Source organism: Aquarana catesbeiana, linkage group LG04 (genome assembly GCF_042186555.1).
Source record: "Aquarana catesbeiana isolate 2022-GZ linkage group LG04, ASM4218655v1, whole genome shotgun sequence".
NCBI classification, from domain to species: Eukaryota; Metazoa; Chordata; class Amphibia; order Anura; family Ranidae; genus Aquarana; species Aquarana catesbeiana.
Genome location: NC_133327.1, coordinates 543389873 through 543400703, shown reverse-complemented (window position 1 = coordinate 543400703; position 10831 = coordinate 543389873). Strand labels below are relative to the sequence as shown.

Here is a 10831-nt window from a genome sequence, read left to right as displayed (position 1 = left end):
GAGCATCCCTTTCACCAGCTTCAATAACTGGATTTGCAAAGGCATTTGGTGCACACAAAGTGGATTTATGTCCTTTATTGCTATTGAGGAATATATGTAAATAAAAAAATAGGATTTTTATAACAGTTTACCTGTAAAATCATTTTCTTTTGAAGTACATCATGGGACACAGAGTCATAGTAATTACTATGTGGGTTATAGTCCACCTTCAGGTGCTGGACACTGGCACACCCTAAACAGGAAGTTGCCTTCCTATATAACCCCTCCCATACCAGGAGTATCTCAGTTTTGTAGCAAAGCAATACACGTGTATACTAGAAAGAGGGGGGACCTCTGTGTCCCGTGATGTACTTCAAAAGAAAAGGATTTTACAGGTAAGCTGTTATAAAAATCCTATTTTCTTTAATCGTACATCACAGAACACAGAGCCATAGTAATTACTCTGTGGGATGTCCCAGAGCAATTCCAACTGAGGGGAGGGAGACACAACAAAAGTAGGGCACCATGAGATCAGAGGACTTATACTGCTGCCTTCAGTACACTGCGCCCAAAGGCGACATGCTCATGTCTTTTTACATCCATCTGATAGAATCTGTATTTATGGATTTGAAGACCAAGTTGTGGCCTTGCAGATTTGAGCCATGGAGGCTTGGTGATGCACTGCCCATGAAGCACTAACAGCCCTAGAGGAGTGCGCTTTGATTTGAGAGTGTAGAAACTACCTCCTTAAACCATAAGCTTGAACGATTACTTGTCAAATCCATTTAGAAATAGTAGATTTCGATGCTGCCTGTCCTCTTTTAGGACCTTCAGGCAACACAAACAAAACATCCATTTTCCGAATCTGAGCAGTCGCCTTTAAGTAGACTTGACTGCTCTCACCACATCAAGAGAATGTAGTGATTTTTCTTCCATAGAACAGGGTTCTGGAAAAAATGAAGGTAGAACAATATCCTGGTTTAGATAAAAACCCGATACTACCTTCGGTAAAAAATTAGGATGAGGACGCAATGCTACCTTATCCTTGAAAACAATAATAATATGGCTCTTTACAAGAAAGAGCAGCCAATTCTGATACCCTTCTTGCAGCAGATATGGTTACCAGAAAAAAATAGTTTCCTTGTCAAAAAGGACCAAGGAAATATGTCGTATCGGCCCAAAAAAGGCTATTTTGTAATGCTGACAAAACTAAATTCAAGTCCCAAGGGTTCAGGGGTGCCTAACCGGAAATTAAGCCATGTTACCCCCTGAATAAAGTTACGAACCAAAGAATGTGAAGCAAGTGGTCGTTGAAATAATACTGATAAGGCCGAAACCTGTCCTTAGAAAGCACTCAAGGCCAGCTTTATTTCTCACCCCATCTGCAGAAAGTTAGGGATTCTACCTATGACCTATTTCCTAGGGTGCAACCCCTGGTTTCACACCAGGAGACATATGATTCCCAGACTGCATAATATGTAATTATGGAGGCCGGCTCCCTTGCATTAACCAAGGGAGAAACCACTGAATCTGACAGCCCACGCTTCTTCAGAGTGTGGGTCTCAATAGCCAAACCATTAAATTTAGCGTTTGTAAAGTAGGATAGAATACCAGACCTTGCGAGAGAAGGTCTGGCCGTGGTGGTAGGGTCCATGGGTCCCCTACTGCCATCTTTATGATCTCTGCATACCAAGATTTCCTGGGCCCCACTGGGGGCCACAAGAATCACCGACTTCCCTTCCTGCTTGATCCTGCGAAGAAGTCGTGGCTGCAGGCAGAATAGGAGGGAATGCATAAATCAGTGAATACCGATTCCACGGGAATAGCAAGGCATCTGTTCCGCATGCTAGCAGATCCTTTGTTCTTGACACACAGGTGTCGATTTTTTTGTTGAACCTGGATGCAAACAGATCTACGTCTGGGAATCCCCCATCTTTGACATATTGACAGGAAGATATTGGGGTGAAGGAACCATTCTCCCGGGAACAACTGCTGGCGACTCAAGTAGTCCACCTGCCAATTTTTTATTCCTAGAATGAAGACTGCCGATAGGCAAAGTACATTGTTTTCTGCCCAAGATAGGATATGATTCACCCTTCTCTGGGCCGCACAACTTCTTGTTCCCCCTTGGTGATTAATATAGGCCATTGCTGTGGCATTGTCAGATTGAAACCTGGCAGGACAATTCCGTAAACTGAACGTTCAGGCCCTCAGGACCAAGTGCTTTGCTTGAATTTCTAGAATGTTAATGGGCAAGGCCCTTTCTGATCTGGGTCACTTCTCTTGGACAGTTGCCTCTTCCAGGACTGCTCCCCAACCCAAAGAATGTTGACATATGTTGTTACCATTTCCCAGGTAACTGAAAGAAGGATTTTCCCCTTTGCAGATTTTTGGTTATCAACCATAAACTGAGGCTCCTACAGCACCTGGTATTTCCAGGCGGTTTCCCATCCAGGCACTAACCAGGCCTGACCTTGTTTAGCCTCCAAGATCCGACAAGATCGGGCGCTTTCAGGGTGATGTGGCCGTAGGCTTTGGAGTCAGACACATTGGGAATCTAGAGCTTGAACCCTTTGTTCCAAGCCGATAGAATACTGTTTTGCAGCAGTCTCGAATGAAACTCAGCATAAGGAACGGCCCCGAATGAATCCACCATCTTTCCCAACAACCTCATGCCAAGCTGAATAGAAGAATTCATCTTTCTTCGACCACCTGAATCAGTTCCTTTATGGCACTGATCTTTGCCTGGGGCAACAAGACCCTTTTCTGGGTGTATCTATTACCGAAAAGCAAAGCTACACACTGAAAATTAAGATTTTCTACCTTGAAAAGTAGATATTACTAGTGAGCGAGGAAATAGGCATATGGAGGTATGCATCTTTGATGTCGATTGACGTCAAAAGTTCTCCTCCTTGTAGGATGGAGATAACCGATTGGATTGACTCCATGCGAAAAAAGAGTGGTTATATTCAGGAATTGAATTTAGATTTTTGAGATCCAGAATGTCCATTCAGATTTGGCTCAGTGAAAAAGAGGTTTGAACCAAACCCCAACCTCTGCTCTTACATGGGGACCACCATGATCAATTTGCCAAGCATTGGTCCAATGCTTGAGAGAAAGACTTCTTTTTCTCTGGATCCTTAGGAACGTTTGATCTGAGAAAACGAGGACACGGGAACTCTTAGAACTCCAGTTTGTACCTTGGAGCTATTGAGGAAGTCCCCCATTCATCTTGACACTCTTCTTCGAGCGAGCGGGGGTGTCTCCTCATAAGGAGGCTTCAGTATCTTGTAGGTTTCCTCCCCCAAGACCTCTTTTGTCCCTGGGGTTAACTCTGAGGATTACCTTTTGAACCTGATGGCGGAAACCGTCGTGACTGCCTGGAGGCTGATGCCCCTGGCACAGGTGAAGGAGCTTTAAAACGAAAATACATTTTCTTAAATGGCAAAAGGGGTACTTTTTCCACTAGAATTTCTTTGGATGTATTATCCAAAACATTCCCAAATAGCTGTTTCACCGCAAAAAGAAAGACTAGCCGGGAGCTTCTTGCATGGCGCTTAGCAAAGGGGGCAAGGCCTGAAGGATAGAATCTCTCATAGCAACTATTGCAAACATAAAGCTGCCAGATCCTGGGCCTGCTGAGCAGGATAACCTTGAACACCTGTTTAAACTGGTCTCTCAACGATTAACCAAATACTGTCAGCGCAGGCTGAGACACTCAATCTGCCAGAGAAAGAAGTGTTTTTTTTGTTTTTTTTTAATAAGAATTCCAAATTTTTATCTGTTAGATCCCTAAGCATTTGAGCATTGTCTGCCGGACAAGTCATACTCTTATTCACAGAGGATATAGCAGCGTTAATTGCCGGTGTACCCTACTTAGTGAATTTCCTTCACCATAGGATAAAGTGTGAAAACTTTTTAGGAGGGAATAAAATGCTTATCTGGGTGATCCACTCAGATCCAAAAAAACTTTTCCAGCAATGAATGGACAGGAAAAGGCATGCACAGCTTGAGGAGGCTTTAGCGAACCCAAACATTCAGTTAAGGGTACATAAATGTGGAGTGGACTATTCAGCAAGAAATTGCACCATCAATCTTACAGATTGTGAAAGCTGATCCTCCCGCATTTGACACCTCAGAAGAGGAGTCATCAGCCTCACCACGGTCCCTTGAGGGAATTCATCTTCTCCTCCCCTAGTTCCTCAGCCAACCCCCCTTCTGACCTTAGCCCGATGCATAAAGCAGAGGTACTACCAGAAGAAATTGCATCCACTGCTTGAGCAATAGTCCAGCCACTGCCGCTGCTATTAATGCTCAGCCTGATGCAATCGTAAATGTGTCAAATAGGAAATGCCTGTGTCACCAACCTCTTTCATGCCCCTCTTTGCTCTTGTGTCCCTCCGACAATTTTGCAGCCAGCACAAATGGAGTTTTCTTTTAAAACACACTCCCGCGTTGGAGGACAACAACGCTGCGCTAGGCCCCGCCCCCTCCGTCGCATCGCGCCCCCCTCCTTTCTCTTTCAAAAAAAGAGTTTCCTGCGCGAGTGCGGGCCTCCGATCCGATGGGATCTGCTTGTGTGTGAGGGAGGGATGGCGTGGAGGAGACCTGAAATCCGCCGCTGTGTAGAAGCAGTGAAAGAAAACGGCATCGCCAATCATTTTTTTTTAGCTCTCCCTTAATGCTCAGCACTATGAAGAGGGGGAGAATTCAGCCCAAGTGGGGGGTGTCTGGTGGAAGCAAAACCCCCCCGAAACTTACCGGAGGTCTGCCTGCTAGCTGGGGGAAAAAAGCCTGCTGCTTCTGTAACACAGCGTGATCTCTGAGGAAAGCATGAGAAGGTACATGCTCCATATAGCCCCCAGTGGCGACACCATTTTTACTTTTTTAAAGGAAATATTTCATAAGAAAATTTAAAAATTCCTTAGAAAAACTCCACTTACCTTTCTCGCCGCAGGGTTTTCTGTGGTAAAACCAACAGACCCAATCTTCACTCTTCAGGGTGGGTTCCGTTAACAAACCTTCAGGAACCGGGGACCCTCAGGGAACCCACAATCCTGGACCTGTAATAGCACCCCGCCAGTAAAACTTTATGGCTTAAAATACCAAAGTACTGGATCCCGAGGTCCAGCTCTCTAAAAAGAGAAGCGTTTCCAAGCAAAGACCTCATTTCTTTGGACACGAGTCCCGGGTACCATTCAATTTGGCCCAAAAAAGACACTTTGAATGGATCCGGCTGCATAGCTAGCCCCAGCAAGGATTGCTCCAGTGGAGCTCAGCACAGCACATCTTCATTCATGACCAACACCTTAGACACTGGCGAAAAAACTGAGATACTCCCGGTATGGGAGGGGTTATATAGGGAGGCAACTTCCTGTTTACGGTGTGCCATTGTCCAGCACCTGAAGGTGGACTATAACCCACAAAGTAATTACTATGGCTCTGTGTCCCGTGATGTATGATTAAAGAAAGTTGTGTGCCCCAAGCTCAGATTTAAATGTATTTCTGCCCAAATACTTTTTAGATTTTGCAGCCACTGTGATCTTTGCTCCCCAAGTCATAAGACTGTTTACATCAGAATGACTTCTCCTGGCTGGAAGTTCTATTATTTTATTAATTAAAGAAGCAGGTGTGCTAATCTATAAGAATATTCACAGTGCAAAAATACACATGACAAAAATTTAAGGCCATAAAGCCCACTCATAAGAAAACAAGTGTATGAAAATAAATTAATAAAATTAATAAAACAGTGAAAAATATACGATTCAGTTCATAAAAAATGTGCATAGAAAATGTCAAACTGGCAAACCCTTATACAAAAGGGAACTGAGTGAACCAAGTATGTGAAAACTATAGTGCTCTTCAAGGAAATTCAAGGAAAGTAAACCAAATATAAGGGAGCACTGAAGCTTCCTTCAAAGACTTTAATATCCCATCACCACACAGATTCACTTCTTACCAGATAGTGGTAGTTTCAAGCATTGGATAATAATCCCACCATGCTCCAACAGACTGGGCTGTAAAAACTAACCAAATTCCAGATAGCAGCAGTATCAGACACTGCACAATGATTCAATAAGGCTCCAACACCTTGAACTGTAAAAGTGGACCCGGTTTTTCAATGGACACAGGAATCACGGTATCTTTGGAAGAGTTGATATCCAATCTGGCAGCTCAAGGATAAATCCCATAAGGGAAGAAGAGGATAGCCTTGTAGTGCAATATGTTTCAACAAAAGGGTTTATTAAAACAGCACACTAAAAACGTACATCAAGGCAGCCGAAGCGGGGGTTTGCACCAGCCAGCTCAAACGGTTAGATGTCTCACAATAGGCTCCACCCAACTAGTTTCTCCGTAATAGGCATCAGCTGGGAAAGGAGACTCACCCAAGATGTCTGCTAATAGCATATACATACAAATGGATGCGGGTGACAGGGGAAGTTGAATTGATCTATACATCCTTTTGGTGTACCAAAAAATAAATACAATTAAAATTTTAATTTTAAATATGTTCAGGGTGCAGAGATCAACTGATTCTCTCCCCAATGGTCACCATTTGCAGATACTTATACATATTAAAGAGTCATCATAAACCCAATGTATTGGTAGGTAAAACTGAACAAAATAATATCACATAACCCAGGATGAAAAGTAAGCATTATATCTATCAAATATTAAAAGAGAACCCTTCATTAAGTGAACAGTGGTATAGATAATATTATAAAAGGAATACTAAAAAAAAACTAACACTAGCACGAATAAAAAAAACAAAAAGATCAGCTATTATCAATGAAACAATTAATATCCCAATTCATTGAAGAAAGTGGTTTGGGACTTTGTATGAAGCATACGGCAATGCACATAAAGAGTATAATAGAATAAAAATGTATTCCATGTATGATATATGTATAGCATAATAATCCACAATAATAAAGCATCTGTTCCTGATGAGTGGAGGTCATCTACGAAATGCTTTGAGCTATGTTGATGCCACTATCATGTTTACAGTCAGGATCATTCCATCAATTTTCTTCTGTTTTATTGCAATATGTTGTAACAATCATGCACTTTTATATATGTATTGTGTCATACATGGGTTTTGTGTCTCACGTTATTATTATTATGCTATCTGTTTATGTTTTTACATCATATATGGAATACATTTTTATTCTATTATATATGTAATTACAGTTATACAACCAACTGGTCAGACACAATTTGCAACAATTTGCATCATGGTCACCAAGCAGTCCTCATAGTTTTAGAATCCTTACATACCTTACACCCTCTACATGGATAAAAGCCTTTTAGATTAGCCAAACATTCTGATTTTGGGGGACACCTCCGTGGAACTAGGAGCTACCAGATCTTTCAAGTTTTGGGTTCTTCTAAAAATGACATTTGGTCTATCAAGGAGAGCTTGACCCAACACATTATCTCCCTTCAGGACTTTCCAGTGTTATGTCAAAATTTTTTTTAACCCATTTATACTGGGAAGAAAAAGTGGTTAAAAAGGACCATTCAAATTTATTAGAAACATTAGCTTTTTTGTCTCAAGGGACTAAGAGTGTGTTCCTATCCTGAGTCGATATTCTCTGGATTTCTGATTCTAGAACGCAGTTATCATAACCCTTCTCTACAAAGCGATCTCTCAGAGTGGATTAGTTTGAAAAGTGTGTAGGTGTGGCACTGTTCTAATTAGAAAACACTTGTGTGTGTGTATATATATATATATATATATATATATATATATATATATATATAGTGCTCAATGCCTTTTAAACCTGATAAGGTAGTGCTTTTGTGGTGCACCCTCTGCAGAATGCAACACTAAAATGAATAAAACTTTAAGGGAAAGATTCCCTATAGACAAGTATGTAAATATATTTAATGGCTTAGTTGGTTTGCTAATTGTGGTGTGTTACACCCTCTGTAAGGTGTAGCACCAAAGAAGGTAATGGCCTTTGAGAATGGAGATGATCTAAACCATTAAATGTCCAGAAAGCCAAGATATGAAGGATAAAAAAACGTGACACCTATATGGGAGTGTACTGCTGTGTTACACCCTCTCTGTGGTGCACCTCTAAGCCTGTGTAGTTGCCTTTAATGTAAAAAAATATTTTTGCCCTTACATATCAAATAGTTGAATAAAAAAATGTGATAACTAGAACCTTATTTCTAAAGTGCCAAATCTTGGTGTGTTACACCCTCAGCCGCTATGGGGTGTAAAATCCGTACTGTGATATATGGCCAACTCAGACAGAGAATAATGAAAGCAACCTCTGCTGAGTGTGATATCAATATTACTGCTGCCAAGTTACTTCTATTAGTGTGTTACACCCTCTAAAATATGTAATACTAAAATGATATGTGCCTTAAAGCAATATATGCTAGTACGCTTTTAATGGGTTTATATATAAACCTGTGAGAATGTTCTTATTTGTGACTTGTATTTGGTGTGTTCTACCCTCTGACAGGTACAAGCACAGAAAACGATATTGCTGTCACAACTTATTATGTCAAAAAAACACCTCTAAATACTGACAGCTGTCAAACCCCAAAGGGGTTAGACGCCCTGTAAATATATGTGACAAATAATGATGTCTTATAACATAAAATAAATATGATAAAAAAAGAACAATTATGGTCCCATCAAGTGCATCAAAAAACAAAGTGACTTGGGCTCAAAAAAGTGTCCAGTGCTTGCTGAAAATGTTTTTTTCAATATCTTCTTATTTAAGTGACAACGGTGTTGGTGATTCTTATCAGTGCTCCTATTGTGAATGCACTCACCAAATAGCCTCACCCCCCAGGGGTATGTGCCACTGTGTAGCAATCTTTGGAATGCTTGATCTGTTCTTTAATGGCGTTGTGTTACTGATATTTCACTCGTTCATCATGTAGAGAAGAAAAGGGGTGCCCATAGTGTAATTCCGTATTTATAAAATGTTTATTTCATTTAAAAGTAGGAGATATACTCACATTTAGTACAAACGTTCAAGCATAAAATGAAAAAAAAATGGGTGCCGTCAGAATCCTATTCACGGCCCTGACTGGAAGTGACGCAAAGACGTTTGTAACTCTGCCCTAAGCATTTCGTCATTCAGACATCATCTGGATCATCCATCTTGCTACACCTCCCGTCTTTTTATAGTATGCGGTGTCCCTAGTGCGCCTGCGCATAGAATTGCGGTGGCCATTTTGGTTACGATATTGAAAACCGAAGTCCAAACTGAAATAGCAGCCACATATTGACTAATCAAATAGCCAATATTAGAAATTGTTGATACCATAGATGAAAATGCCAATAGAATACTATGCATCCAGTGTACGCATGTACCTAACTCTATTTAAATTTGGCCATAACGTAATGATGTTTTCGTTGTGGCTGATCGGAAAACTGTATCGTTGTTCCGGTCCGTGTCACAACACCATATTCAAATTGGGTTCACCGGGTACTACAGGAACCAAAACATATTATACTGCCAGTGGACCAGCAAACCTATACATGAAATTGTTGCTGATTACCTGTCCACTAATATATTAAGCACACCATCTTGTATTAACAATGAAATAAAAATTGGTAAATGAAATTAAAAATTTATTTTTAAAAAATATAATAAAATAAAATTAATTAGGACATCCCAATTACCTCTATAGGGGGAAGAATGTGGATAATTACCAAAACAATGGGAGACAAATTTTTGAAGAAAAGTCCTACATATGGTATTAATAGGAGATTAATAGTCCTAAAAAATCTTACATGTGATCTCAATTTGGGTTCAGATACAAACAAATACATTGAATAGCCAAGATAGAGGTCTAATGAGGATAAATGTATACCAACGAGAGATTTATTATATCTATGAATGTGTAAAGACAGGAATTAGATTAATTATCATAGGAATCCCATATGCAACATTCATGTTAATTTAAATGTTGGTGAAAGAAATAAAATGATTGAAATTATATTGTTTAAAAGGATTGATATGTACCAACAAGAGGAGTGCATACTAAAAACAGACCTGTATGTGGAATTCACTGCATCCTAAATCCTGTGTGTGTAGAGATCGGATGTAATGCATTCTGAAAACCCCAATATAATGTATTGGTCACCAAAATACAGCCTGAGATAGTATAGTCAAGCTATACCAAAATCAAAAGGGAGTTGGAGACCTAATAATGGCCTCTATGATAATATATGGGGGTTCCAGGTCTCAGAAAAAAATGTGATATAAATAGAAAGATGATAATGCAACTCAAAAATTTGTAAGAAAACAGTTTAAGTCAATGTTCATCCCTGCTGGTTGTAGGGTATCTAATTGGAAAATCCATTTGGTTTCATTTTGTGAAATCTTAATTCTTTTATTTTCACATTGCCAATGTCTTTTGATTTTATCTATAGCATAGAAGGTCACACAGGTTGGATCTTTTCCATGGTAATCCCTGAAATGTCTCGAGACGCTGTGTTTATTAAAACCATTTTTTATATTGCTAATGTTCTCTCGGATTCTAGCGCAGCTGCCTGGTTGTTCTCCCCACATATTGTTTGTGGCATGGGCATTCTATTACATAGGTGACATGGGTACTATTGCAAGTTATTAGTTCTTTGATGTTATATTCACTTCCATTTACTGCTGAACTAAAACTTGTTTTCTTTTTTTAGTTTTCTTGCTAACCCTGCATAGTAAGCACTTCCCACATTTGTAGAATCCCTTCAAATTTTTAAATATTTTAATCTGTTTCGGTGGATCTAGAGCGTTGTGTACCAATCTATTTCTTAAAGATGGTGCTTTTCTATAGATGAAATTGGGTTTGACAGGTAGTATGGAACTCAGGACGTTGTCGGATT

The 10831-nt window shown here is 40.1% G+C and overlaps 1 pseudogene; it reads right to left on the bottom strand.

Annotated features, from left to right (window-relative positions):
* Positions 1-2393: 2393 nt before the first annotated feature.
* LOC141141730 (5S ribosomal RNA) lies at positions 2394-2512 on the bottom strand (annotated as a pseudogene).
* Between the last annotated feature and the right edge of the window lie 8319 nt (positions 2513-10831).